The 7,986-nt window shown below is 34.2% G+C and overlaps 1 non-coding gene across 1 annotated transcript; it reads left to right on the forward strand.

Annotated features, from left to right (window-relative positions):
- The first annotated feature begins 2,151 nt into the window (after positions 1 to 2,151).
- LOC131169935 (small nucleolar RNA R71) lies at positions 2,152 to 2,258 on the forward strand. The gene has a single exon (XR_009140880.1). It is a non-coding gene; the product is annotated as a small nucleolar RNA R71 (small nucleolar RNA).
- Positions 2,259 to 7,986: the final 5,728 nt, after the last annotated feature.

Genomic DNA, 7,986 nt, shown 5'->3' on the forward strand with positions numbered 1-7,986 from the left:
TAGTGAATAGTGCTAAATTAATTAAAAATGTTTAATTGCCCATAGTATACCTAGACTTATTTATTTAGTTTGGATAAATTGGTATACCAATTAGGGACTATAGATAGTAGTACTGCCTACCGAGAAAATCATAAACTGACAATATATGTCTGGTATGATTGTTCTACAGGCTATATGCCTACTTACTGGCCATTGAGCCTACTTTATTTCTGGCTTTACAAGCCTGACAGTGGGTCTCGTGCCCGACAGCTGGCCTCGTTCCTGACAGACGTATACTGGACAAACATATGGCTATCTAACCAGTATACACCCGTGCATCCAGCTTTTATAATTTGTTATAGGTTTTTGGGCATTGAAAATGATTAATTAAGATTGAATATACAATAAGTAAATAGAAAAGATCCTAATAAATTAAATTGTTCCCAAAGTGCAATAAAAAGGTAAAAGACACAGAAATTATGAATTTACCATTATTATTTAAATTGTTAAATTATTGTTATTATAAATTATGCACCACTAAGCATTATGCTTAACGCGTTGGTTTTCCATCGCGTGAGTGCGGAGATCGATCCCATCACCACGATGGCGCAAAGAAGACTAGTGGTGTACTTGTGAGCTCGACTAGATCGCCACCGCCAGAGTCACCTCACTGGTCTTTTATATTTTGGTAGGGCCCATGCATAGACTAGTATTTTGGTTCATTATGTCTAGCCATAATGTATTTCATTTTGGACTTGTAATTAAACTTCGAGATTGAAATGAAAACTTGCAATTTATTATCTATGAATTTCTATATGAATGCAATAGATGATACTTCATTTTTAAATCTCATAAATAATTGTAAATGATATGATATAAGAGAATATGATATGGAAATGTGTGAAATGAATATGGACATGTTAACAGGTGATTAGTGGAAACCTGCCAGATGCTAATAAAACAGGAGAGGCTCTGTCCGGGTCTCCACAGATATAATATATATATATATATATATATATATATATATATATATATATATATATATATATATATATATATATATATAATTTCTACACATAAATTACATGATTTAAATGACATTAAAATTTACAATAGACATGACAAGACAAGATAGGTGCTCTGGTACCGAATGTGGCACTTCTTGCTCGGCTATACAATAGACGGGTAAGGGGAGTCACATTCACCTCCTCCTTTCTGAAAGTCTCCAAAATTTCTTTCTCTTGTTCTTCTTTCTTATTTTTAGCCAACCTGCAAGGGAATGGAGGAAGAACTGAATTATTAATCTTATTCAAGTTAGGTTTAGTATTTACCTCAACTTCAGGAACTTCAGACTCTTTTGCTCTTTGCTTTTTCTTTTTCATTAGCTCATGTGGAGTCTAATTATCAATTTCTTTCCCACTTAATAGTATCGCACTTGCATTTTCTCTAGGATTCATGACTGTTTGTGATAGGAGCTTTCCAGAATCTTGAGCTTCCAGCTTACTTACAGATGAGGCTAACTGACCAATCTACCTCTCTATGTTTTGAATGCTATTTCTGGTCTCCTGTTGAATCTGTTGGGTATTGTTAGCCAAAGCCTTAACAATTTCATCAAGTGATATACCTTGATTTGAGGGAGGCGAAGGTGGAGGCGATTATGGTTGATTCACTTGTGGTTTTTGCTCCTGGTATCGGTTTTGCACCGGTTGATTCCCACAACTCAAATTGGGATGATCTCACCATCCTGGATTATAAGTATTCGAATAGGGATCATACCTGCGTTGTAGCTGTCCATAATGTCCTACTGCATTAGCATGTTGCATTGATTCATCCTCTTGTAATGTAGGACACATATAGTAGCATGACCCAAACCCGAACAAATTCCACATGCCATAACAGGTTGCATGTTCCCTACAGCTAACTGCCTCACCAAAGAAATTTAAATTAGAAATTTGTTTCTGAAGGTTAGATGTATTTACCTCATTAAGCTTCATAGGTGTGTGATCCATTCTCATTCCTAACTGCTGAGAGGTTGCTGCCATGTTAGCAATTAGCCTCCTCGCTTTATCTGGTGTCTTATCAACCAAAGCTCCTCCACTAGCAGCATCTATCATACTGCAGTCCATTGGTAGAAGTCCCTCATAGAAATACTGAATCAAAAGCTGCTCACTTATTTGATGATGGGGACAGCTTGCACACAGTTTCTTAAATCGTTCCCAATACTCATACAAGCTCTCTCTATTGTACTACCAGAACCTACAAATTTCTTTTCTTATATTGGTAGCACGGGAAGCAAAAAAATACTTCTCTAGAAATATTTGCTTCATTCCATTTCATGAGTTGACAGATCCAGAAGGAAGGTAATACAACCAATCCTTAGCTGTGCCCTGCAGTGAAAAAGGGAAAGCTCGAAGCTTGATCTAATCCTCTGAAACTCCTTGAGGTTTCATTCTGGGCCACACAACATGAAATTCTTTTAAATGCTTATGTGGATCCTCACCTGCAAGACTATGAAACTTAGGCAATAAATGGATTAGTCTAGATTTCAACTCAAAAGCAACATTTAAAGCAGGGTATTGAATACACAAAGGTTGTTGGTTTAGATCAGGAGTAGCCAATATTTTTAAGGTTCTAGCAGCCATGGTTTCATTTTTGGAATTTGACTCTGAATCCGAATTTTAATCTGAACTTAGCTCCTTTGGAGATTGGACTCCTTCAGATGTACTCAGAATCAGCCTACCTTGCTTAGCCAATTTTCTCAACTGCTTAGCTGTTTTTTTTACTTCTGGATCAAAGATCAACTCACCAGATTGAGAAGTTCTTGTCAAAAATAGAAAAATGCCTCAAAACCCTAAAAAACGATGGAATTTGGCCTTAAGAGGGTGGGGCCAAGGAATCTTATAGATTGATTAGTCTTGATCAGAGCGTCGTTTCCTTCAAAATAGGTATGGGCCGCCCTGCAAATTCAACCAAAATCCTTAATGAACAGTAATTAATTTTTTATTATTTTTTGAAAAACCTAAAAATAGCACAAACAGAATTAATAACAAAATATCTAACACCAAAAACACGAAATCAAATAAACTTCAGTCCCCGGCAACGGCGTCAAAATTCTTGATGGGTATCGAATCCACCAGAAATTAAATTAATTGAAATTACCTACTATGAATATTTTCTATAGCAAATGGTAAATCCAGGTCAAACCCTAGAGACTGAATTATTAAATTTCGTGCACTTGTGCAATGGAAACAAAATAGACAAAGATTGTGGGGGGGGGGGGGGGTTTGTAACACAAAATCAGAAGAAAGCAGAAATTCAAGAACTAAATATGAAAATCTCAATTTAAACAAACTTCAGTCCAAGGTAATTCTCATTCCAATGCATTGATTTGATCATAGACTAAAGAAATACAATTATCTCTTATTGAATACTTAACGTAGATTTACCAAATAGCGAGGTAAACCCCTGACTTCCCTATACTCATCAATTCGAGCCCAGCGCTCTTATTAACTCTAATTATTAACTGAGTTGGTATTAAGCAATCCTCATCAAATTAATAACAACTTTAAGAAAAGGAAGTAGTTAAGCTGAATAACAATTTATGAAGCACAAATCATTTAATCCACCTTATTGTTTCCTTAGGTTATTATCGAAAACTGGGATCATAATTAATAAAAACTAATTGCTACTTATATTCAATCTTACATAACAATTACGGATTATGAAGATGAACTAGCAATTAATCTCATCAAACAATCAACTAATAGGCCTTTTTAGTAAATCATTCAATAGATCAAAGACAAATAAATCAGAAAATAATAGATATTCAAAAAGACATAAATTAAATTAAGAACCTGATCTCACAAATCAAGCAAAAGAACTTGAATCCCTTGAACTAAATAAAAAAACTTAGCCACTCATGTTCATGGCTCACAAAAAAATAAAGAAAAGAAATCTAAAGCGTGAATGGAGAATGAAAGTCTTTCTGCTGTCGAGAGCGGCTCTCCCTTTTTGATCTCCCTGGTGCGGCTGCTGTCTCTTCTATTTATAATAAATGATCTAGGGTTAGGTTTTTTAGAATTTTTGTTAAAAACTGCAACCAGAGCGAAATTAGGAAATTGACTGTTAATGGATACATGGCCCGTGTATCACTACACGACCCAGAGCCGTGTAACTTACTAGAGCTGAATGGGCATGTTTTGCATGGGCACAGAAAGTTACATGGGTTTCCAGGATTTACACGGGTCGAGTTACACGACCTGTGTACTTTGTTTCTTCCTCGGTTCTCTGGATTTCTTCTAGCAGAATGTTACATGGGTCTCCAAGATTTACACTGGTCAAGTTACACAGCCCGTGTACTTCGTTTCAACAATGCTTCTCAATTCTTCGATCTTTCCAGGCTTTTTTCCACACTATATTGCTCCGAAACTTCACCAAAACCCTGAAAAATACAGCAAGAGTCAAATTTCTCCATTTAACACAATTATTTCAATAACTCTCTAAACATGTGCCTAATAGATAACTATACTTAACCAACTGAATTAAACATAAAAACACATCAAAAACACTAAATGTGATGGGAGTAGAATTAATAAATTATGCACTTATCATTCCTCAATCCCAGTTATTTAAGTTATCTGAACATTATCACACTAGGACTTCAAACCCTACCATACCTCTTCCTCACTCTCTATTGGTGCCTTCCCCTTTCCCTCTCTTCCCATTGGTTGAAACACCTCATCCATTTCTCAGTCTTACCTAAATTCTGCAATCCTAGTTATTTAAGTTATCTAAACTTTATCACCCTAGGACTCCAAACCCTATCACACCTCTCTCCCAAAACCCTATAAATACCCCACTGATAAAAAATTAAAAAAAAGGAAAAAGAGATAAAAAAAAGGTGGAGAAGAAGACAAAAAAAAGAAAAAATAAATAAAGAGAGGAATAGCCAAAATTCTTTTAGTTCTTTTTTCTAGCGATATTTCTTAAAGGTTAGTTCTTTTATTTTCTTTTTAAGATCTATGCCATGTAATGTTTAATTCTATATTCCTTGTTTTTAATTTATTTTATATGTTCATATAGATCATGTAATCATGTTTAATTTGAGGGGATACACAACTCTGCATATATTCAGTTTTCTATCTCTCGTATTTTTATTATTTTTCGTTATCTTCTGAATCTGTAAAAAATTTGTAAAAATTATATTCATATTCTAAATGAAATTCTATTAATTTTAGGCTCAAGAATCACTAAAAAAGCTTTAATATTTTATAAGTTATGGCTGTTTAAAGTTAGGGTTATTATAAAATCCGATTTGCAGGATACCCGACTTGTGGAGCTCATATCTCCCTTGTTTCTTAATATTTTTAATATAGTGTCTAAAATTAATTTCAGAATCTTATGAATCTTTTCCAATTGGTTTTGCATTCATATCTGTTGTGGTTAATGAGTTATGAATTTTACAAAAAAGTAGTACAATTTTATCACTCAGAAAAGTTACGATTTATGTAGGCTTTTTGGCTAGGGTTTTATTTGATTTATAAATTTTATGATCTTGTATGATATGTAGGTGTCTTCTGTAATTCTTTTATGATTTTTAGGCATGTCTAACTATTTTTAAAAAATCAAATTTCTTGCTACCATTAATCTACTAGAATTTGAAAATTATATATTTATGTATGTTCTTGTATTTTCTTGAGTTTTAATTGATATCTTTTAATTCAAGAAGTGTTATAAAGTATTTGGATCATGTTAGAAGACTTAGACCATTAGGTAGTTGTAACTAATTAGGAATCTTAACCCTTTAGGAGACTAGAGTTAGAATCCAATGTAAATTGTTATTAATATTTTTTTTATTTCTTTTATTTTCTTTAGTTTCTTTATTTTTTATTACAAACAAAATTGGTAAGTAGCCCTAAGGAAAGTACCAAAGAGGGCATTTGCGTGGAGCTTATGTGGAGCTAAACGGGAGTAAGCTAGGGATATCATTGCTATACTAGAAGAGAATACCCTTTTTAAGGGTAGCTTGCCCCAATGGCAACTGCATTTACCAATAGGTAAGTAACCATAAACTCCTCGAATGACCATTGGTATGAAATTGTAGTAATAATCGAATTTTTATTTGGTAAATTAAAATTAAATTTGTTTTTAATTTAACTGACTTTTGCATGTAATTAATTTAAATAAATACTTTGTAAATTAAAATTAATATTGTTTGTAAATTAAACTAATAATAACATGTAAAATAAATTTAATTTAATACTTGGTAATTGTAAAATAAATTTGCATGATAGAAATGTTTATTAGGTTATGATTGTTTGGGCCTTATGTGATATTAGAATAAATTAACTTAGTTCAATTATCCTTAGGGTAACTTGGTAAAAATTAATTAATTATGTTAAATAAAAATGTAGGGTTATTTGAAATTAAATTTTTTTGTAAATTAAATTCTCAATAATAAATTAATTTTATTCATCTGGTAAATATCATTTAAATAATTAGCAACCACATAGATAGGAATTACTTGTGCATGAAAATTGTGTGTAAACAATAACCCTTTTATTAATTACTTACGTGTGTAGGATTAGAATTGCATTTTTTAGGATAAAGTTTAATAAAGGAATAATAAACAAGACTTCTAGAAATATTAGTAGAGGACTGGCACTCAAATCAGCGAGGTTAGACCAGGCGTAAGGGGTGCCTAACACCTTCCCCTTACGTACCCACTATCTCGAACCTAGACATCGGGCTATGGTAATGACGGTTATGAAAACTTTGCAAGGAGTAAATTGTCATCCATGACCCTTGGAAGAAACACTGAATATGTCTCGGTTATTACCCGGGTGGCGACTCCTGTCTATCTATGCCTTCATGGCATAAATCCTTAGTACCGTGATAGTGTTATGGGAAGACGATACTTACCAGTGGTTTGATTCTATTAGGATTGTATGAAGTGCATGTCTAGGAAATGCTGTCTAAGGAGGTGGTACTTAAGTGAGACCATTGTGACTCCACTATCTTTCCTGGGCATTACCTGGTGCATTTTATATAATTCTAATGGATGATATTTCACCTCACGCCCCCCTCCCACACTTTGGTGACTCCAGTGGGGACTAAATGGATAGTTACTCCAGCGTGTTTCTATTAGTCTAATATTATTCCTCTGTTAAACTTTTTGCATTGCATTAAACTATCACACGTATCACCCTTACCCTTTTTAGCCTCGTTAGTACTAGCTAAGGAGACCATAGTTCTACTCGAGCTATGATGAATTGGTGAATGCTAGCACCCCATGCCCATACCTTTGAGTTTATAAAAGAGCCACAGCTCCGGCCGTTGTGTTTAATGGATAAGCTCTCGCATGGGTGACCCTTTTCCTACCCCGATGAAGCCCATGAGTCATAGATTTTAGCCCTAGGTACCCCGTAGATTTTGTTGTGCTGGATTTGTAACCTTACTGTTCAAACCATAAGTTCTAGTGGTAGCTGAGATGAACCTAGGCTTATGCATAAACCCAATGTGTGTATAGGCCTAAGTCCATTTTAAAGCCCATGTTAAGCAAGAGGATGCTTACTTATGGTTACACTTTAAGGATATAAATCCTTTGTTTGTGAGGTAAGGATCGTCCTGGACCACCCCCTGTTGGTGTGTCCAATGTACCGTAGCCTAGGATAGAATTTTTTCTTACCCTGCGTGTGAGAGTTGAAGGTATAAGGAGGCGAAGATTCAGTTCTGGAGATTTTTTTTTTTAGTTTTGATTCAGTCTTTGGTTTGATCTTAGTTTAGTTTATATGGTCTGGTTTTGGTTCAGTTTTGGTTCTATTGATATGGTTCGATTTTGGTTTTGTAAGAGGAAAGGCAAATAAAAAAAGAAAAAAAATGGTCCATTCATGCATTGCATTCATGTACATAGCATGCTTAGGTTAACCCTTAAATCCTATTTTTTTTTTTAGCAAACATAGCCTCAAAACACACCAAAGAGACTTCCAATCAGGTCACTTGGGTTAG

This window comes from Hevea brasiliensis, chromosome 10 (assembly GCF_030052815.1).
Source record: "Hevea brasiliensis isolate MT/VB/25A 57/8 chromosome 10, ASM3005281v1, whole genome shotgun sequence".
NCBI classification, from domain to species: Eukaryota; Viridiplantae; Streptophyta; class Magnoliopsida; order Malpighiales; family Euphorbiaceae; genus Hevea; species Hevea brasiliensis.